Source organism: Opisthocomus hoazin, chromosome 5, assembly GCF_030867145.1.
Source record: "Opisthocomus hoazin isolate bOpiHoa1 chromosome 5, bOpiHoa1.hap1, whole genome shotgun sequence".
NCBI lineage: Eukaryota > Metazoa > Chordata > Aves > Opisthocomiformes > Opisthocomidae > Opisthocomus > Opisthocomus hoazin.
The window spans coordinates 75,360,394-75,384,026 of record NC_134418.1 but is presented as its reverse complement, the minus strand read 5'-3'; the positions used below and the strand labels follow the sequence as shown (position 1 = coordinate 75,384,026).

Here is a 23,633-nt window from a genome sequence, read left to right as displayed (position 1 = left end):
CTCTTAACATTTTTGAGGAACGGAAATCACACAGGTCACTGAAATGTAAATTATTAAAGTGAAGGAATCTACAACTGCCATGAAGGTTTTAGTTGACACCATGATTGCAGTTTCTGTACCCCCAAACATTTTAAGTCATGCCGGAATAGGAAGATTTTGTTTGTTTTTCATTTGCACTAAAGTGAAAACATTTTTGCCAGTAAATTAAGTCTGGGCTTTAGTAACTTTGGCACCAGGCATGGATTGTTCTTTTTTTATTGTTTTTCAGTACAGATTTGTTGCATGTTACATTTTTTTAACATTCTTAACATTTTCTTCTATGTAATTCTATGCAAAGATGCTGAGAGTCTTTGGCAACCTTTCTTGAGTGATATCATCTTTTCAATGTTGATCTTATATACAGCATCTGCCATTCATTGTGAGCCTGACCAACTGTCTAATAGAGTCTTATTGACTTTGATGGATGATGAGATTTGGATTGTCAAATAGGAACAAACACTCCAATTCCAAAATTCCCTTAAACATTTATATTTTAAAATTTGCTGCAACACAACATTAACAGCAAGAAAACTTCATCTGGTAATTTCTGTCAACTTTTGATAAGACTGATCTAAAAATTACAGATGTAGAAGCTTAAGCTGCTAGCAGAAGTAAAATATGTCTTCAAGAATAAGAATTTGAAGTATTTCAAAGAAAACTCATTCCTAATACAGCGCTAAATAAAGAACCTGTAAGATAATTAGATTTTTGTTGTCTTTCTGGATTTCATAAATCGTTTTTTTTCTTCAATTAATCAAAAAGTCAGATTGGTAGACAGATATCTGAAAAATTTTGCAAAACTTGTTTTGTAGTTCTATTCCCCAAATCCCTGTTATTTGGTGTTAGAGGACTGTTCAGATTTTCTGAAATTAACTGAAGGCAGATACTCGCATTGAATTCTTACGGCCTTAGCCAATAAACACATTTCATCACTATGGTTGCAAAAAACAAATACCCGCTATTGCACTATATCTCATAGGCACATAAGAATTAGCTGACATGGAAGGATTTACTCTCTGATACTAGGTTAAATCCTGAACTCTTGAGGGAGAAGGAGTGCAAGTAGGGTGAATTGATTAGATGAAATCTCAGATATAATATTTTATTCTTAATGTAGGTGTGTATTTGATCAGCTTTATGTATTCTTTTAGGAAAATATTCTGCTCCAAGACCCTACTTTGAGTATCTGAACAGTGCTTTTAAAATGGCAGATGAACTCTTTCATTACCTATTTTCCAACTGGCATAATCGTTACATTCTTAGTGTACCTGCTCCCTAGAGGGAAAAAAAGCATGCATGAATGGTAGAGTAAGAAGTCCTGATGTGGAGTCCATGTGGTGAACAATATCATGAGATAATTGCTGGGGAAGGAGGCGGGCAGGAGTTAATCTGCTGGTTTGAAGAACATTGCAGTAGAATAATAATGTTGTGAAGCCAAGAATTTGAAGATTAACATTTAGGGGTTTTGTGCAGCTTCAATGGAGATACAGATTTTAATTACAGAGACATGTGCTAACTTTCCTCAAAAATATTCCAAATATCATTCAGTACACAAATATTCAGTATTTGTTTAAACACCATAATTAAAAATGGTCCATAGCTTTATTTGTTAAATTTACTCAAACCCCATTTGAGGAAAGCTCATATGTTTTGCTATGGACTTTCAGATGACTGATTTCCTTAGAATAGTTGAGTGTTTCACAGGCACTCGGGCATTTATTGTAAATGTAGGCTACATGACATGAGATGATATTGCTGTTCCCATTTTATGGGGATCAAGTTGCAGAATCAGGTTACAAAATCAAAACAGAAAGTACCCACTAGCATTTGTTGCCAAATTAGGAATGTCAGAGACCTGAATAAGCAGTGTACTTAGCAATATATTTTAGTATTCTCTCTGTTTCCATAAACCTAAATTACTTCTTAAACTTAGTTTTAATCAAAGGTACTTTACCCTTCCAAAGTACCAGGCACAAGAGAGTACTAAGAGTGATAGATCATGCCAGAATCATACTCCACCTTTCCTCTAGTCCTGTATTGTTTCTACACAAATGTTTTTGCAAGTAAGCTAGTGACCTCCTTTCTATTTTCTTATCTGAAATGGCAGATAGCATTTATCTTATTTCTCATTTCTTTAATGTACTGCATTATTTTCTAACTACTTTGTTTCTCTTCCTCTGTGAAAAAGAGATTATCAGTATAATAATTGACTTTCTAGAACTGAAAGAAGTATGAGGCGAAGGCTGAAACACTGCAAAGATTGTATTGGTCTCGAAATGGAAAAAAAAAGATATTTCTATATTACTAAATACATGACAAGGAAGACTACTTGCCCATAAAAATTGTCATTTTTCTTTCTCCTGGGTTGGTGCAGGAGTCATTAACGACTTCTAAATGATTTTTTTTGTCACTATATTGCTTCCCAAATCAATATGGTTATAAGATGATGTAAAAATGCCTTTAACTGTGTTAGGAGGATCCATCATGCCAGATCCATCAGCCAGAGAGAGGCAAGGCTGCTGCGGCTCCGTGTCCCCAGGTCCGATCAGCAGCGAGGGAGTGTTCCCAGCAGGCACACACACATAGAGCAGCTACACACGCGGCACATACGCACGGCCGGCTGCACGCATCACAGACACGCAGCGCGCTCGCATGAGCACAGGCAGCACCAACAGCCTCATCCTGCTCCCCTCTCTGGCTGAGGAGGGTGGAGGTCCGCTATGGAGAATACACACACACACACACATTTACACATAAACATATGTGGGTCCCTCCAGCAGCTGTGCTCAGACACCCAGTCTGCCCAGTAGCTGCCCCTGGATCCCAGTCTCCCCAGCTGCGGGCACCTGTACACACGAGCCCCAGAGGCTGCAGCCCCGCTCCAGCTGTGAGTACAAACTGCTGCACATACACAGCTGGCCAAGATTTCCCAGTTCCCAGTGCAGACAGAACAGAGACCTTCCCACCCAGGAAAGACTCAGAAAGGAACTTAGTAAGAAGACAGGACAGACTGCAATGATCTGTTCACACACGCCCAGCCCTTTTTATCCTCTTACCTTTCTTTTCCCACACTTGTTCCTCCCTAAATCACCTAAACCACTCCCTTTTCCCCATCTTCTATTCCATCCCTAAACATCCTGCAAAAATCCTGTGCAATCCCAAAATCCCCTTCCCTAGCATCCCATGGTGTGTCCCACATCCCTAGGTAGCAAATCCCCTTAGACCAAAAGGTGGTCTGGAGAGCTGCTCCAGATGATTTATCATGATGGGTTTCACACCCAGACATTGGGGCTGTGGCTCTGCTGGGACAGGCCTGGAAAGGGCCCAGAGAAGTTGTTTGTTCCTTCAGAGTCCTTAATCTGGGTTCCCAACTGCCATTGCACCCCTGTGCTCTTGGAGATAGGCTGTTACTGGGCTGGTGGCTCCTGTGAGGGGCCGTTGTCTCTCTGGGCTCCTCTGTGGGTGTGCAGGTGATCTGTTGTCGCATAACCCAACAAAATCCAGCATAGCTGTTGTCAGTCTTGTTCTTGACCACACTCTTCCTTACGTTCATCCTTTCTGGATTGTTTCTGCAGACAGAAAACATTTGTCTGGCGACAGACAGCTGTAGCAAAATGTAGACCGTGTTTTAGATATTTTCTAGTGGGATTAGTCAAATCTCAAGTCTATCAGTGTAGACGTGTGCTGCGGCAATCTAAAGGTGTCGAGACACTCTGCTAGCTTGAACACAAACAAAGCATTGTCACACCACAAAACCCTACAGTCTCTAAGAGAGAATTGTCTTAAGAACAGAGCAGGAGTGTACTGTTTGCACCACTGAGCAAGCTATTAGGAACAAACTGGTTTGTATCTAACCAGTCCACAATGCCAGCACAGAAAGAAAATTGATCCAGTATGCTCTGTTGTGCTGGATGTCTCCACCTTCCTCACTGAATCTATAAATATTCTTGTGGTACTGTCTTACGCAATTTAAACTGCCATTATCTGTAATCTGTTGGCTGAATAGTACAATCCAACAGGACTCCAGTGAGAGCTAGGACATAGAAAATAAGCTAGTGAGAATAAACTAATTTACAAAGTAGATTTCTGACAAAGTTATAAAAAAACATTAAGTGCCCAGAAAAAAAAAATAGAAACCGCTTTGCCTACAAGAAAATGATGTTAAAAAACGTAAATTTACATGTAATGTTTGTTAGCTGAAGAAGTGTCATTGTTGAAGAAAATATCTTCAGTGTTCTGCTCAGAGGGAAAGCACCTATTACGTATTTAGGTGGCAGAACTCCCATAGCAAATTAGGAGTCTAAAATTAGCAGCAAATGGTCCACTTGACTGTTTCTAATTGAAAATGACTAACTTCTGGGAATGCTTTTTCTTTTGAAATTATGATCGGCTGAGAACTTAAATTGTGAAGGGAACAACTAGATCTCCCATTAAGGACATAGGAAAGTGAATAACCAGGCAGACATTCATAATGTACAGTCAGTTATGGAGCATTCCTTTGAAAATCAGGCCTCAAGTGTCTAATTAAAGCAATCTGTGAAAGCCTTTAGTTTAGAGCTCATGAAATTCTATGGACAAAACCCAGACTGGTTCAGCCGCTATTAAGCACTGATTGTAAATCACAGATTATTAACTGACTGCTCTAGATACTGCTTTTAGTGTTGGTAACACCCAAGCAGACATCAAATCTGAAAGAAATCAAGTGTTTTATTCATGTTCTCTCACTTTACAATTTTAGGAATGTAAACATTTCTCTACTGCTATATTGAAAGATGTTAGCATAGGGTTTGGTTTTTCTTTTAAATATAGCAAAGGACTTGGTTAGTTACTGTGCTGAATATCAGAAATATAACTGAAATGTATAAACATGAAATTATTTTATCAGTTAGAGAGGCATGGTACATGTAAATGGGCATAAACTTTTCTTGAATCCTTAACCTAAAGGGATTGCCTCTTATGTATGAAAGTCTTGTTAGTCTTAGTGCCTCTTCTGTTTTAGATTTTCTTTAGCAAGCCAAAAGTTTCAGTTAAGACTGGACATTTTTATGTGGGAACTTGCAATGTGCATGTAAATATATCACTGAACATCAAAGGTTTAACAAGATGCTGTCATCTCTGTTAATCCTGTTTTGCTACTGATGTCATGTGTGAAAGTCAGGACCAACTCAGAGAGCAGACAGCCCACATAGCTTTTGTACAGAGAGCAGACTTCTTTCACTGGCTCTTAGAAAAAGACATAGTTAGGTCCAGGTCTGAATTAGAGGTCACTGAAGAGCAGAGATGCACCTTTTTTTTTGCTTTTGGAGCCGTTGTATACCCTTTTGAACTTCACATATTGCATATGCATTTTAGATGAGTTCTGCTTCAGATTTGAAACGTTTGAAAATGCCTTCTGTAAAATGAGTGGTGATGCCTGCAAGAGATGTGAAGTGTGATGAAGAAGGCAGGTAGTCACTTTCTCTAAATTTTTACTTACAAATTACAAACCCAAGCCTATGACTATGCCTTAGGTTACTGAGCATTTATTATGTTATTGAGTATTGTGTACGGTTCTGGTTCCCTCACCCCGTTGCTCTCCCACCATGGTTTCATTTAAGAAGGTAGCAGTATTAAAAAAAAATAGGAGAAAAGTGATAAGGAAGATCTAAAGATTAGAACACATCCAGAAAGTTATGGATAAGCTGAGGAAGATAAGGCTTTTCCACCTGGAAAGCAGACAGCTGCAGGGTGATATTACAGAAGTTGGAAGTTGTTGGAGGCTAGAAGTCCCTATGAGAGAACAATGACTGATCTGTTCTCACATTCTCCTCTGGGTATCTGGTTTTGGTTACTACCTGTGAAAAGATAACGAGCTAATTGGACCTCCGGGGCATTCTTATGTTCTTGTGGCAACTCAGACTGAGACAATAGCAGTTTATGATCATAAACAACGCAAACTACTCTCTTGAAATATTTTTCTAGGAGTTAGATATAATACAGACATAAAGCAAATTCTAACAAGAAACATACAAAATTATTGCTGAGAAAACTAGAAATCTGTTTGCTGTGTGAGCAGATTTTTTGTAGGGTTAATCTGTCAAGCATTTTATAAGAAGTGAAAGATAGGGTCTGCAGACAGGTTTCACCTAATTTGTAATTTGTCGAAATTGTAGCCTCAGTTTTGTGAATTCCCCTGGGGTACTAGCTAACCGATCTTTCAAGGCATGGAAGCAGTAAGAGGGAAGCAAAGTCATACTGCTGCCCCACCTGGATTTGCTGTTTGGCTTTTAAAGGTGAATATAACATAGTAACCTTTCTAAAAGTGCATTTTTCTTGAGTGTCAAGGGACCCCAGGAATTCTCTGTCTTGCTGAAGCCCAGGAACCCATGGACTGTGTAAGATGCTTCAACTAAATGCATTTTACAATGCGTATTTAGCTTTATTTTGTCATAAACCCATATGGTTTAAAAGTAACGTTTATATGAAAGATACTATTAAAACATCTTGAACCAGACACTGACCATTTACTCAATTTTTGCCCAGGTGAAATTCATCTCACTAAGAATGTCAATTGAGCAATTCTTGCATACTTGTTTTTGCATATGCAGACATATAATTTGAGGTTTGAGAGACATGGAAAGAAAACGTTGCTATTTCCATCCTATCAATGCCTGAAAATAAGCCCGTTTGATTTGTTTATACAATTGTAGAGGTAAACAGCTATAGTACTTTATTGCTTTGATGCTTATGGTTCTTTACCGCTTTAAAAAAACACTCTAGATTTTCTATTCCCAAAATTATTTGGGAGTTTTGTGATTAAAATTTTGTTGTGTGAAGAGATAAGGGAAAGCAAACAGAAATTATTTACTATTCATGGGAATTCTCTGCTGATAAAGCAATATGCTCCTTATCTATTGATTTAAAAGATCAAATGAGGTACTCAGGTTACATTTCTGTTTTGGTTAAGTAAGGTCAAATAACCTTCACCTCTGTACTCTCACCTTCCAGTTTTTGAATGATTGTGATTAATTAGTCATTGATAGAGATCAGTCTTACTGAAACTATAGCTTGAAATCTTTCAGAACAAAGGTAGATAATTTTGACAGTACTGCTTACTATGAGTGCAAGTGAAAAAGAAATAATTTTTGTGTAAATACTCTGTAAAGGTCATCCCAAAATTTAATTGCATGTAGTCAGATTAAGGCCCAGTACTCCTCCACTAAACAGAATACCAAACTTTATAATTTGAAGTTAATTTCTTGGTATTATTAAAAATAAGCTGGAGAATATTAATATTAATAATAAACATCTATTCAGAGGTCTGTCCAGAAAACAATGTTGTACATGAGCAATGCTTGAATTTGTTTGACTCATCAGAATAAGAGTAAGGCTGGAACGTATCCAAAACAGAATTTCTGTGCTGCAGTGCCGTGGATTGTGCCGCTTCTGTTCTAGGCACCTGCTCTGTAACAGAGTCCAAAATGAGTGAGACATTCAGCCTTCTTATTTGATGTATGGACAAAATTAGATGTCTCAAAGAGGAATCAGTCCATCTCAGACCACAAAGTTACTGAACATTTAGCATCAATGTGCCCAGGCCAGAATGCTCTACTTGAGCAGATAACCTATCTGAAAGATATGGGTTAAGCATGAAGATGATTGTATAGCATGTGGTTTTCTCCTGTTAAAAAGTGTTCATGCCCTTCCTTTCTCCAAAAATAAGTAATTTTGTTATAAACAGGCAGTGGAGGTACAGGCAAGCTCATTTTTGCATAGGTAATATTTTCTCCTTTTTTCCTGGTGATTAGAGATCTCATCTAATTGACCTAGATTCAATTTCCCCTCCATGAGTGGTGTAATCTGTAGAAGATAGTTTACATGCCATAGTTTTCTACCTTCCTCAAGAGTGACCTTTTTACATGGATCTATATACGTGTGTGTAACTCTTCTGTGAAAGCTGTGCTGTTGTAAAGATTTAAAATTCTCCAAGCCAAAATAGAATAAAAAATGAGCAGAATTTTGTAGTCTGGTTTCAAATTACTTATTTATATCCTGGTTTCTGATCCAAGAATCTGTGTCCAAGAGAGTAACATCTTCCTACAGAGCTTTACAACCTGTGACTCCTACTGATCGGTGACTAATCAATGTCAGAGAGGCAAATCCACTTTTTGGAAAAGAGGTGATCAGGGTTTCCAAGACTGCCTTCTAAATTCTCCTTTAAATAGTTTGAGTGGATGAAACTTGTAAAGTCGTATGGGCTTTTTCTTTCCAAGGATTCCCAAATGGCATAGATGATGTTCTGCGTGCCTTAACTGTGCCTGGCCTAACACAGCCATCACTACATAAGCCGCAAAGGTTACTTGCTGTTGCTTTGCCATGTCTGTCTTGGTGGACATCAAGGTAGACTCATGGGCTTTTCAGCAGGCTTCACCTGGAAGGTTCGTAAATCCTGTTTCTTCTGCAACTCCAGCCCCATAATTAAAGGGCAGAGTTGCATCTTCTTTCCACACAGGAACAGGATCGTCTGCTAACTGTTAAGACAAAGTCATGCTCTCTCTTGCAAAACTTTGCTTCTGGCACTATTAATCCTGCTGTGCAGAAGGGAATACTGCAACATTAGCCTGAAGAGTAGAGCATTCTTCTCTGGGAGGTCAGATTTTCGTTTATAGGTACGTATCTCTCTAAATTGTTGATGATGGCACCGTGCAATCTGTGCAGCATACTGATGATAAGAATAGAAGTGAAAGGGTATCACTATTTTTAAAAAAGGATGCCTGGAATTGCATTTTCTGAGACATCCAGTCATGTTGGCTTTTGTTAAGAAAATTCAGAACACACACACAGTACTAGGTACTAGAGGAGATGCAGCATAGCGGTTCTTGGGTCCTACCCTGCCCTGGACAAGGTATAAACCAAGCTCCTCTGACTGTGACTGTTTAATGCAGGGATGAAATTCTAAATAACAAGGAATAGATAAAAGCAACTGCTGGTGAGGTGACAAGTGGTGCAAAATGTGCCCTTATTTTCCTGTAGCCCATAAAGAGTTTAAAATAAGCATTATATAATGATGTATTCTAATACCAGAAAAAAAAAAAAAAAAAAAAGAGGGGGTTAATCCTGGAATTAAAACAGATTTTAACAGTGGGCAATAACCTAGCCTTGGGCACATGCATTGAGCATTGACAATAAAAGAACATAATTAAGAACCATTCTTTAAGAATTAGCTGTTGATAGAAGTTCCATTTGAAAAATATAGTAGGTAAATTAAAGACTATCATACATAATACACAAAGGGAAAAAATTCCGTACTCAAATTTTCTAACATCTGAGTGTTTTAGTTTCTTGTTATTTTGACATGCTTTTAATGTAATTTGGCATGTAAGATGTACTAAATTAATTAGTCTTCCTAATTATTATCTGGCAATAAAGTGCAGAGTATGAGGTAGGTTTTTCTGGACTGAAGAATTCACACCACTGCATATATGGCAGAGATACCTTATGTTAATGTATCCCAGATTAAAAAAAAGATAAAGTTGAATTTGCAAGGATGGAAAACAATGGTCTATATCCAGATTAATGGAATTGGATCATAATATTATTTTCTATAGTCGACTATTTTGGGAAGCTTTTATAAAACTAACAATATTAAATTAAGGTGCTTACATAAACTTCAAAATTCCTATGCTTAGCAATATAAATTAATTTGAAAATATTTTCCTGGAAAAATAATTAAATATGGTTTACTACCCTTTATGGAACTTAATGCCATTTACCAATACATGATGAGTAAAATGACAGGAGCAGAGAAACTCATCCGATAAGGGGTGTAAACATATTCTCATAGATTGTCTCTGAATCCGTCTCCACTTCTTTTTTTTTTCTTTTAGTTATAACAGATGATTTAGCTGTAAATCATGATGAAGCCTGCTGTTGTTGTCTTCTAAGAATTTATCTTGCTTAATCAAAGCGAACAGTTCTTAGGCTGCTTCTAGGTGAACAACTTTTCCTTAACAGTCTTCTGACAAATATTTTTAAAAAATGAAAGCCATCAGAGAAGATGTAGATTCATTCTTGAGACTGTAACATAGAAAACAAGGAAACAAAAAGGCAGCAGAATTACTTGAAAACATAATTAAATCTTGTTAGGTCACAGCATTTCTATAGTATCGAAACATCATATTTATTCATATTTCATGGGTTTTATTCTTTCTTCCTTAAAAGCACTTCAAAGTGTCCATATATTTATAAATGTTTCAAATTCTAGTTTTGGTGAAGTACATACAGCTTCTTTTTATTGTATGCTTAATGTTAATATTTCCTCTATTTGCAATATTTCAACGAAGAACTTATTGGATAGTAGTAATCAAAATATATTTGTTGTTTGTTCTGAATGTTCTGTTGTTTGTTGCTCTATAAAACCCTTTTTGCAAACTCAATTAATAAAGAGGTCATTTGAAAAAAAAAAAAGATCTGAACTTAATAGAAATTTTAACTATGTACCAAAGCAAAACTAGCATTTTTAAACAGAGTTCCTAAATGCATTGTTACCTGAAGATAGTAACTGGAGCACGAGGTGAGTTCTGTATAATAGAAGCTTCTAGCAGGAACTATACGTTCCTTCCTGTCTTCTATATTAAAGTTTTCAGTAGCTCAAAGGCATTTTCTTAAACTTGAATTGCTCATGAATTGTTTTATGATAGAAACAATGTTGTGTAGCAATTTTTATTTAAACAGTATGAAATCTGAAAGTGTTCAATAAGAAGAACGTACTTAGACCCACAGTATCAGTAAAATGAGCATTTAATCACTTACGTGAGGGACACAGCTAAAGGTGCGATTCAAAAATGCTGTCTAACTCATGCCTACATGCAGCAAAGTACAGGTCTTGCTTTCATTAGCGTGTTGGAAGAAAGGATTTTAAGAATCAAATGTACAAAAGACACACCAGACATGGTATAAAAAATTAAATCTGCTCACAATTTCGTGCATCCATCAGAATTAATTCACTTGTAAAATCCTGTAAGGCCTTTTTAGCAAGGAATGTTGTCTTGAACAGTCATGCATCTAGTTTTGAATGTGTCTGGAATAGAATGAGAACTGAAATAAAATCAATCATCCTAGTTAGAAAGACTGCCACATGAATTTAGGGATATTTTTCTTGCTTTTCATTATCCCAAGTCAATAACTTTCAAATTATATAGGACTTCGTTATGCTTGACTTTCTTTCTGTTTTAAGGTATCTTAATTCTGTATCTAGTACAACATGAATTCCACTGCATACTTCAGGGAAGAACTTGACTTGTGGAACACAGATTGAAAGATGAGAAGTCAAACATAAAAGAGGGTTCACAACTGCAGCTTGGTGTTTCCAAATGCAAAGCTTGGTGTTTCCAAAAGCATTTCCAAAGCCTAAAGTTTTTCCCCAGTCAAAAAGTTATATTCCAATCAGGTGTTAATCTCAATTACATTCAATTGTGGCATCATTTATTTCTGTATTTCTTGGCTAATTCTTGAGCTTTTCTTGACACTTCCGCTTCATGTTTTGTTTCAAATACAGTTGCTATCACCAGTACTGCAATATGGGTCAAACCTACTCTTTTGTGGACTTGAATCTATATCTACCTCTTCTGTCCAGCTCCTTAGGCATGCTGTACCATCACCATGAATGTACTATGATGGAATGTGAACTGCTTAGTTTTCTTTTGAGATCTCGGCCACTCTCCTTCCTTCATTAGGAAAAATATCTCTTATACTCTCCTCTTCGGAAGCTATCATCTCAGTGTAATACTTGAATATCTCCTCTTTTTTGTATTCACATAGGAATGTTACTTCCTTTATAAAGTCATGTTACTTTCTTTATAAAACAAGCTTGTTACTCCAGTTAGTGTATTCCTGCTGTCAAAAGTGCTGGTTAGTAATTAGCTGAATTCCGACTGCACTATATTCTATATTTCACCCATTGTCATGCTACTTGATCTCCAAACTACACAAAATATTTGCAGCCATGCTCTTGTTTCTTGAAGCTGATTGATTTTTGGCAACCTCTTTATGACAGCCCTTACTGAATACACACAGATTGCTGGCTGTTGAACAGAAATCTGTATTTCTCATCTTAATGTTAGTGTGTTATCTCCTTCATCATGCCTGCTAGGTGAAGGAACATTCCCTGTAATTTGATTCAACTTTGTGTCCGGCCTTTGACAATGGATGCGTTATCAAGCTTATGAAAATTCAGCTGTTCTTGTTTTCAACATTATTCATCTTGATCATATAAAATTAACACTATACTCTGTAGCTGCTGAGACTTTTCTGAGTGTGTGTTAGTTACTGCAGTGTCCAGGCAACTAACAGTTTGAAGAAACTAAGCCGCAGAGTATTACATTATGCTATTATGGTTTGTTTTGGGAAAGATGATTGATTTTTATTTTTACAGTCAGTGTAGGGCAATATTATAATGCCATTATTTAAAAAAAAGAAAAGTTTAATTAACCTGAAGAACAAGTAAAATAACTCTTATGTCAACATCTCATTAAAATTTACTTGTTCAGAAATTGCAGGAGTAGCTATTTGGTCTCCAGGACATAGGTTTGGCAGTGAAGGTCTAACTTCTCTTCTGGTTCTTGTTTAAACTGTGTTGTGATCCTGGGAAATATGTAAATTTTTTCTCCATCTATAAAGTGAGGATAAACATGATCCTTTTTTTTAAAAAATGTCACGTGGCCTACAAATGAGAAGTGGTGTGTAAAAGCTGGGTAACTATTATTCAGATTGTGTATAACCTACCAGTTGTTATTTTATACTCTCCCTCACACTATTCTGCATCCAAGCTAACAGCAACCTCTGCCCTGCCTAGCAGCCACATTTACAGGACGGTAGAAATCTTACAACCTTTCTGCTTGTTTTCATCTAAGATGGGGGCAAAAGTTCACTGCTAAAGCCCGAGCGCAGGCGGGAGGGCAGAGCATGCTGGAAGCGAAGGAAGTCTGTTCCGTGGTCAGCAGCCTCGCAGAGATCCCAGGAGAGCTCGGCAGAGTGGGGGTCACGGAGCTCCAGTGAGATTTCACAATACGGGGTGGAAGTTGCACAACTCACTGCTGTCTTCTGACAGTAAATTGCTCTGTGCTGTGCTACAGGTTTGCCTGGGAGGGAAAGCTGGATGAAGAGCGACTAATTCCAACCCTTTTTTTTCACTAGTGTATTAGAGCTTCTGTGCCATGCAGTTGAGTGCTCTGCCTTTGGTTTTGGCCTCAGAAGCAACTGTGTGTGCAGACTCTCTTCTTCCTTCTTACCCTTCCTGGTAGTTGGTACATACAGCATAGGGACCTAAGTATTTTAGTTACTTCTGTGCCACAAGTCATTAAACTTTTGATTTTTGCACCTTTCTGCTTTTTTTCTACAATGAAGTGATACAAGTATCACTAAGTTATCAAAATATGACCATTGAGCTGTGAAATATTTATTTATTTATTTATTTATTTATTGACACTATTGCTTGATTGCTGAAAATCAGCAAATAGTTGGGCAGAATTTGTATATTACAAATTCTAACAGTACATAGCTTAACAGAGCTGTGTTTTCTTAAGTTACTTATTTACAAATGCCTTTGCATTCAGGAACTGTGAGTTTTCTGCAACAATTCCTTAAAACATTTTCTTTAAGCAGTCCCAGAAGGTGGATTAAAAGCATTGATCTACTGTGTCACAGGATACCACTGGTAGGAAGAGTCTGGAACTAGAGGATTGGGTTCAGCCATCTTCACAAACCCACCAGATATAATCCAAGAGCAAAAATGCAAGCCTCTGTCAATAAAAAAAAAAGAGTAGAACAGCTTCCAAGTCCCACTTCTCATCTGAAAAATTATGTCATGGTTGCTTTTAAAGGTATGACTCGATTGGCCTCGCATAAGCATTCAGTGCCGCTACATGTCCCAGCGTATCCTGCCAGGCCTGCAGCTGCCACGGGTATCCCATAAACCCCTAAGCATAATCTAACAGTGCAGCAGCAACATCCCAGATATCCGAGGCACTTCAGGTAGAACAAGATACATATACGTGGGCAACAGAATCAAGTCCCATGTATTTTTCTTTACTGAAAGCATTTGTCATTTTAAAGAGATGAAGGAAGCGCTGTACTAGTTTCTAACACAGTGATATATTTGGCTTTATGCCAGTCACAATCAAAGATACAACTGAAACCAAAGCCCAGGGAGGCACATTTTGACCTACCGTATGGTCTACATCAGGTTCGCCTCACTGTCTGCTAGTTCCTCCTAGGTAGTTCTGTCTTTAAATTTTGCTTAAAATGAAGCTGTAGTTTTCATTCAAAATTGTAATGAATAATAAAAATTTATCAGCATGAATTTAATCATTTAATCAGAAAGTCAATGTTATATTTATGCTAATAGGATATCATAGAATATTTAATATAGAGAGATGTACACTGAATCAGAAGTTATCTAATATTTCATAGAGGTACTCAGTTGAATGTCAGAAAGTTGCTGTCATGTCTAGAAGTTCCAGCAGAGTTTCATCCCTGTTGTGTCTGTGTCCTGTGCTAGGAGAATAAGTATGCATGTGTGTGTACACATTACATCTGGGAGCAAAGAGTATGTGATTTTTTTTTTGTGTACTTTAAAAAAGAACTACGTACAGTTAAATATTTTGCATGTCAGTTTTGAATAGCTTTTTTCCAGTCAGTAAGTGTACCAGTCTGATTTTAAGTAGTTTAGCGTTTCAAATACTGATTCGACCTCTGCAGTCAGAACAGCTACTGCTTAAAAGTTAGCATAGTTTTAAATGCTTTGTTGGGTTCAGTCCCATCTTCTGTTGTTCATGTGCAGAATTCATACCCACTGAAAAAAAATAAAATTATATTAAAATATTAAGGCATAATTTGACACTGAAGGAGTAGTATGCTTAACTTTGGGATTTGGAGCTTTAGAAATATATGTAGCTTTAAAAACATTTGAAAAACCATGAAGTAAGTTTTGAAATAAACTTCCTATTACCTCCCAAAACAGCAAAGAAAAGTCCATTTCTCTTAGCATGACATATGTCTTGGACTCTTCAGCTTGTAACCAACCTGTTCTTAATGGTAGCAGAAGATTCTATTAAGGCAAAAAAAAAGATTAATGTTGATTTCTATTGCAAATGGTCTAATTTCTAGATCTGAAGATGCAGTTATATGGATTTCTTATTTCTCAATCATACTTTGAGCCAGAGCACCAATACTCTTTTTGTTCCTAATCGGGATTTTGTGGGGAACATAGGAATTGAGTTGACTGCCAGTGTTGCTACATTTGGGAATGCCTTGTCATTACAGCAGATCTGTCCAGAGATGACTTACAGTAATTTGGTCCGTTTAAGAAAATCAGAGCTCTAGAAATACACCTCAGCTGAATGTCCCTGATAGGGTTTATAAAATGGTATAAAATATTGTTCCTTATTCAGAACATATTTTCCTTGTGCTTACTGAGGTATTGAAGGCTCACTTTGACCAAAATGACAGCTTCAGACCATGATGAAAGAGCTGAGATCATGTCTTCCTGTTGTGCTTCATCTGTAGAATATTTCAAGTGGATGTCTAAGTAAAAAGGGAAAGGCTGACAGTGCTTTTCCATTTTAAGATAATCTAAGATTTAATCAAACACTCTATAAAATGTATATAATGGCTGTTACATAAACAAAAAAATAGTTCTTTCTTTGTGATTTAATTAGAACTTTACTCTCCAGAATGTAATGTTGTAGACATTCAGGATGAACCACCAGATGAGTTTCAGTATTAGCATTTAAAACACCCACAATGTGCGAGCCAGAGCATATGGTTCATAGGAATTAGTGATGTTATGGTATTAAGGTAGGTACAGAAGTCTAGAAACCTGCTTCTCTCCAGAAAGGGTAAGGTTCAAGTGAAAAATAAACTTACTTATTCAGGAAAATGTAAATAAAGTAAAAAAATTTTAAAATTAGAAATAGATCCATATTTCAGATTCAGATTTCAATATTGATGTCCTTAAAAATCAGGACAGTTTTTGTCTAGATGTACAGGCACGATTTTTCTGAGAATCTTAGATTGCCAAGACTGAATACCAAATGTCTTTATTTGCAGATTAGAACTATCCACAGACAAGTCATTCAGTGCAATGTACGATAATCCCTAAATATGCCCATCAAATTTCTCTCAAAGAAATTTTTAGTGTTGCTTTTGGATACAAAGAAAAATTGTAGTTAGTGAGGGTTCCATACTCAGTAACTCTTGGTAGTTTAGTAAAGATGAAACACTAAGAAAGGTGGTGAAAATTTCAGCAGTCTGGCAGAATGTAGAATTAACGTTGTTCTCACCTTAAAATGACATGTTAAAGCAAGTGTCGTTGATGGCTCCCTGGAGAGGGAAGTTTTTGTATTCTCTTGCTGAAGACGGAAGCTTTTTCATTCTTTCATGTGTATGGCAGTCATTTGGTAGAACATAAAACACGTGGTGATCAGAAGTGGCGTTGTAAAATCTACTTGTCCCCTTTTAAAACTGATGTTTTAATCTGTTTAGAACAGAGAGAGGTATAGTTTAAAAAAAATTCCCTGTAGCATATCTTGAACAAACTTTACTTTACATGTATGTTGTTCCAGTCTAAGCCGTGGAATACTGGACCTCCACAAAGTTTTTCAAAGCAGTTAGCAGTACAAAACTTTGTGTTAGAAGATTTTATTTATTTTTAATAACCAGTTATTTGGTTTCAGTCACAGAGGTGATGGTATGAGGATTGCTTCTTGAGCACCGTCCTCACATATATTGACTTTCCTTACAGGTTAATTAACATAGGGATGCGACAACTGGCAATATCATCACTGCAGGGTATGGCAATGGGCAGACAGGAGCAGTGAGCGTTGCAGAATTGCAAGTGTTCCACTGTACAGAAGCACATCTCTTCCTGTTACACGAACCCTGTGCCTTAATACTTTGAATTTTTGTGACATATGCCATAAGTTAAGTTTTTTGCAAACACTTTCCAGTTATTTGTATTTATTCAGTAAAAATATTCCAGCATTTTGATTACAATTTTCTTTGTAGAAAAATAGCCTGATTAAATCTGTCATTTGTTTCAGAGTTAGAGCAAGTGTGGGTGATATATTTGGATGCCCACATTTGTTTCAGAGTTAGAGCAAGTGTGGGTGATATATTTGGATGCCCACTTTCATTTGTTTTGAAATGACAGCAAGGTGGATTGGCTGGCTGATGTATCAAAACCAAATGCCAAAAAAAAAAAAAAAAGTACTTATCCTGTTCACTGCGAGATTGCTGGCATTTTATTTCAAGCAGCTTAATTCAGTCAGGAAAATCCTTATGAATTAGTTCTCCCTAATCTGTTTTTTTGTTGTTGTTCATGTTTATTATTATATGTATCTATTCTTTGTAATTTAGGCAGTTCTGTATACTGGCTGTATAGGCAGTGCAACATATGATTATTGAATTCTTTGCAAAGGCACTCTAATAACAGTTTTCTCTTTCTTTTACGGTTTATCATGTGTCAGGCACAACCATATTTAGCTGCTCTGTAGAATACAAACCACTGTGTTCGGTGTGGGTCAATAGACTGGATTTTTTTCACAGGTTGGAGCAGCATGAGAAGTTAGCTAGGATCTAGTTTGAGCTCTGATTTCTTGTTCCAAGTTAGTACAGCTTAGGGCTTGCTCTAACACGCGTCCACTGAAGGTAGCCCTCAGAGCTATCTTTTGCCAGGAGTCCTGGCACAGCTTTCTATATTCATCTCTCCAAAATCTGCAAAAGTGGAAGTGTAAGCAGGCAAAACCAGACAAGTAAAATGTTTCCAGAATGTGATTAAACAAATCTAACATACTAAAAACCTCTTTACAATGTCACAGCTGGTATTTTGTACTGAGATAATGAGTGTGAATGACTAAAGCATGTCAGATATGCAAAAGTGTCTGAATATTAGCACAGGATTGTTTATGCAGTATTAACTACTTTGTTATTTATTCATGGTTCTGAACAGTTAATCACATCCTTGTTCTTCATGTTTTTAGAAGCTGTGTTGTGCAACAAAATATGGTATTGTGCAACAAAATTAATACTGAATAAACAAGTGGCGAGTTTAATGCAGTCTTAGAAATGATGGCACAAGTTGATGTGTACATTTCTGAGCTTAGTTCACTTTTTGGCGTACCGTATTTTCTGTAGGACGAACATAAATATATATATGATTTTGTGTGATGACAGATTATCAAAACAACCTCCCTTCTCTTGCCCTTATATTTCTCAACATTTTTAGTGAATGCCAAGTTTTGGGATCTATTACTCCAGTAGACTTAAAAAATCACTAATAGAATAGCTATTTGTTGAGAGAAAGAAGAAGTGATTTATAATCATCAAAATAAGTCAGAAGTCTGAATACTCGAAGCCAGGTAGAGCCCGATAGATGTGGCCAAAGTAGAATATTGTTAATGGAAAAAAAAAAGAATTTATAACAAAAAATATGTTTTCAAAGTATTATTTGCTTCTAAAGTTATGTAAATATTCCAAATCCAAACAGATGTAACTGATGCCAAATCAATTTCTGTACGTCCTTTCCTTTCAGCAACTTGGGAAGTGATGTGATTTCTGCTTAAAGAAAACAAGAATTGGTCCAGGAGCAGAAAGCCCATTTCATATGGCTTTAACACCTGTAGTATAATTTCTGAGCTGTTTGCTGTCTCTAACTGAGGATACAAGCATTATCTGAAAGAGCATTAACACAAAATGGTGTCAGTGCAAAAAATCTGTTAGAAATTGTGGATTATCGATAAAGAGAACTAAGAGAAAGGTCAAAGCTCTAGTGGACTGGCTGTAGAACACAAGCAGAATCTAGTCTTAATACACTTTTTAGTAAATAAATTGGGATGGTTTCAAAATTATACAGTCTTGACTAATTGACATATGCATACTGATCTACTATGGGCATTATTCTTTTGATTGTTTTGTTTAATTCAGTGTGGGATTTTCACTGTTGAATTCTCAGCAGAGTAACGTAGGGGAAGTGCGGAGTATAACACTAGAAATATTTGTTAAAATCTATCCTGGATAATCAAACTAACAATGGAGGCTGATTAAGAGAGGAGCTTTTTATATCCATCTCACATTCTCCAATTCCATAACCAGTCAACATTTTTCAGTTAAACTTTTCTTATAGACAAAAGCTGAGTATTTAAAGCTTCTGTGTATGAAACTATGTGATTTCATATATATAAATATGAAATAACCTGACAAATACAAATATTCCATTGCAAAAATTATCAGCTCAGGCAAGCACAATGAAAGGAGATAATCAATCACCATTCCAGATGAACTTTTAAGTGACTGTAACCTTGCTGAAATTTACATTTCTTTTTTTAAATTTTTTTTCATTAGTTAGATTGGTATACTGAAATTAATAATGCTGTCTTTTGAGTTGTAAAACCCGTATTTGTATACTAATATATGTAGAATTAAATAAACAGAATATCTATATGCATGTAGATCATCTGTGAATTCTGAATGTAGAATTTCCCACAAAGAAACCATTTAGAGTAAATTTTTTGGAGTAAAAATATCAGAACCAAATGTAGATATGGAGATTGGACTGGAAAAAACTGCATGTACAAAGGAGTATTTATAGTGCATGGAATCTTTTGAGTTGAGCAAGTAAATTATTTTCTTTGCATGAAAACAGATAAATGAGCTACTTTATGTGAAACAGCATGCAGTTATCTGTAGATAAGTAAGTACAAATTAAAAAATACTGATAATTCAGAAATGATTCTAGATTTTCAAGTTTACTTAATTTTGGCAAAATAAACACCAGTATACTTCACATTTGAAACATACATGTTGTATATTAAACATCAGATAATTCCATCAAGCAGGTTTTACTTGAGTGTATTATCCTTATTGCATTAGACCCTGTTCTGTGTCACACAAATAAAGAACATTAAGTTAATCTCCCCTAACATTTATATGTCCACTGCTTAGCCTGTCATGTGAAGCTCTTTTCGTAGTCAATGACTGTTAGTCAACATACTCAACAGAATCTGGAGTCCACTTAATTTTGCATTAAGTTGGCAGCTATGTTTGGTTAAGTGAGCCACACCTCAGAACACCTGTTTGTCTCTGTGGAACGCAGACCAAGTTGTGATTGCCTAGTACAGATGTTGTCTGTGCTGTAAGCGCCTGTGCTTCAGGGAGACAAATCTAAGTTCTGTGAGAGAATCAGAAGTTATGCGCCAACTGTTGACTCAGCAGAGATTCTACAAAAAGTTTTATGGTTTGTATGTCCAGTACATTGTGCCAGCAATCTGAGCATTTTCAGTGCTTCATACCAAGCCCACAGGACTTACTGCATCTACACAGGCTATTGCCACTGCCTATGTCAGGTTGAAGAAATCCAAGATGCAAAAGGCCCATGATACGGGCCAGCTGGCTTGTCTGCAGATGCATAGAAAACTTCTCTGGCATTTCTATAATTCTGTGATTCTATGATTTCATTATAGGCTGCAAATGCTATACCACCTGAATGGTTGGACATCCTGGGTAAATGTCTGTGCTGTCATGTTTTTCTCAGGAAAGATTACCAAAAAGAGAATTATTCTGAGGAAACTCAGAATTATGTTAGCTCTCATACATTTCCTGAAAAGCATACCAAATATAAAGATTTCCATTGGTTTCTGATGTCTAGCAGTGATTTCTCATAATGCAATATAATTATAATTGCATGCATATAACAAGAAGTAGAAGGGAAGAACTGATGTTCTGGAGAAGCAGTCAAAAGTCCTCAAACCTAATTTTTCACATTGGTTTTCTGAGTCACTGGAGCTCAAAAACCTTGAAGATCTTTTTGAAACTTCTTCACAGAAATCATACAGTTGGCTGGGCCTAATAAAACACACAAGACACCTCAACTAGGTATGAAAGTGTTGTTATCATTAGAAAATCACTGGCCATCTTGTTGGACATAATGTGCAATAAGCTATAGACTATGAATGTAAAATTCAGCATTAGAAAAATTTTCTTGAAAAGGAAGAGCCAAATATATGCTACATCATCAGAATTCACAACCAGAAGAAAGAGATGGAAACTTTTAAGGTCTGAACTCTACAGTATGAAAACTAATTGAGGACAAACAAAATAATCTGTTCAGTTGAAGAGTAAATGAGCATGCAAGAGGGGTGAAATCTTCATTGAAATTCAGATACTAAAGGACAGTACAGTAGTGCTTTAGATACAATTTACAGCCCCTATTAGAAATGATTGTATGCATCATCTTAGAAGCTATGCAAAGTTTATGTGAGACGGAAAGCCTGCTTTTCTGAAAAAGAAGAAAAATGGTACAAGAAAGAAATCTCCTGTTTTCTTTTCTGCAAACATTTCCATGGAGCCATATAAAGCCCCCAGGCAGTGCAGACAAAGCAGTTCTGTTTAAAATCCAGATTATCCAGATTACCCTATCCATATCTTTACAGTGATCACTTACAAATAATGTTCAATAAATAAATGCTTGCAATTAATCCTTTGAGTTAAAAATGTAAAGCATTTGTATATAATCTAAATTACTCTAAAACTATACTTACTCCTTTTTCTTCTAGCTGCCTTCAGTGGATTTACATGGCTATGTAATGAAAATCAGCAAGAAATTGCTGTGTATTTCAGAGACCATATGGACCTCAGCAGAAAAGTTATTGGAAATGGATAAATTTTCGTTTTTGTGTTCTGGTTTGAATAGATGAACGAAGAAAGAATAGTTCTCAGTAAACTGAAAATTAGAAATGAACTGACTGAAAAGAACTGCAGCCCTGGAAAAGCTATAAAACACCTGGTTTTGCTTCAGATCATTTGTAAGTTTGGACACACTGGGCAATCTGAACATATGCGTCCAGGCATTCCATGTTGTTCTGGGGGGGGGTGTCTCTGATTGTGCCTCGTGTGCCAGGCTGGAACACTTTGCACTGCATGCAGGAGTCCTTTTTGCCCTGATTGCTGTATCAGGTATCTGGCTAGATCACTCTACGTCTGAAGAATACACATACTCTAATTTTTTGGGGAAGCCAGAATGTATACATGTCTCAGGAGAGCGCAGAGGAAAAAGCATACACAGGTCTTCTTCCACAAGTTGATCAGCGCTTTTGTGTTCCAGAGTTCTCTTTTCTCTTGTGAAAGGTAAACCATCCAAAACAAGTAGAGTATAGGTTTATAATCCTCATAAAGATAAAAGGTGTTTGCTATTATTGTCATTACCTCATAGTCCTCGGAGTCAGCTCTTGGGGATAAAAAGCATCTGGGTCTCATATACAAAATTGTAAGTGAATTAATCTATTTGAGCAATTTGTTAAATGAAACTGGAGCAGTGACAACAAAAATAAAGGGAATATGCTACCTCCCTGCTGTGTAATACCCAGCATGTCTAAAAGTTATTTGTCTTTTTTTTCTCTGTAGGAAATCAATACTACAAGAATGAGAAATTCATAACAGCTGAAGAGCAATTTGTATGCCAGCATTCACTGTATATCTGGAGATATGGGTATGTCCTGCCAGGCATCATCATCAAACAGCTTGTAGGAGAAAATATTTTTCAGTATAGCAAAAGGCAGAAGGGGACTGTTATAGGGAGGTCTTTTATAATTTAAAAAGAAGTAAGAAGTCCAAAATTTTCCTTCTGAATATTGGTTGCAGTTGTTTTGGGCAAAGGATACCTTCCGTAGAATGTTTAGTTTATTGCATATGAATTTATATGAAAATGAAGCAAAATGCTACAAAAAGCATAAATGGTTTGGAAAAGTGGATTTGACTGAAGAACCCAAATTTATGTCAATTTCCTCCCTACCTGTACTGCTCTGTACTCATCCTATGCTAAATCCAAGATCTATGAAAACCATAATGTGGACCAGTGTACAAATCTTGCAAATCTAGTCATAGTAATTCATAGTAATTTGTTCCTTTCGTGTCTATGCTTCAGTCTGACTCTCATCCGCATAGTTTTTCAGTGTCATCAGCGTGATGTTAAGAAACTGAGACACTGAATGCTATGGACTCATGAATTAAATTTATTATGTTCAAAAGTGTCCTTCAGATAAATAACATAAGCTGGGGGGTGGGGGAATGGGTAATGCTTCTGTCAGATGTTCCACTCATAATTTATCTAACTCAATCCTAAATTTCTTTATTAGTTTTGTTAAGCATGATAATGTTGTACCTTATATATATTGTACCTTACATATGTAGGCAATCATACACATGTACACATATATACATCTATGCCAAATGTGCCAGGAAAAATGCTGAAAATTAAATGAAAATTAAGGAATAAAGGAATGTTTTAAAAAATCAAGGAATGTAAAGGCCCAGCATGTGTCTTTTTTCTGCATTTTTAATTCATGGAGCACATACATGAAATTGTCAGGAAGCACTGTTCTAGGATAAATTTCTGGGTGCAACATAACTGTCATAAAAGCATTAGGAGAAGTTTTTATTTGTCAAAGTAAGGTCTGGAGAAAGGCCTTGGTCATCTATACAGAAAAAAACAAAGCTACATTTGAACATTGTTGTAAAAGATGAGACGTTTAAACCTTACATAGACACTTGGGTTTAGCTAGAGA

At 36.4% G+C, this 23,633-nt stretch overlaps 1 long non-coding RNA gene across 3 annotated transcripts in view; it reads left to right on the top strand.

Moving 5' to 3' along the window:
- The window catches only part of LOC142361460 (uncharacterized), a 67,238-nt gene extending 43,869 nt beyond the window's left edge, over window positions 1-23,369 (top strand). For all 3 annotated transcript variants that reach the window (XR_012764090.1, XR_012764091.1, XR_012764089.1), the window contains 2 exons: window positions 21,764-21,875; window positions 22,474-23,369. This is a non-coding gene — a long non-coding RNA (uncharacterized LOC142361460). The remainder of the gene's footprint in view (window positions 1-21,763; window positions 21,876-22,473) is intronic.
- Window positions 23,370-23,633: the final 264 nt, after the last annotated feature.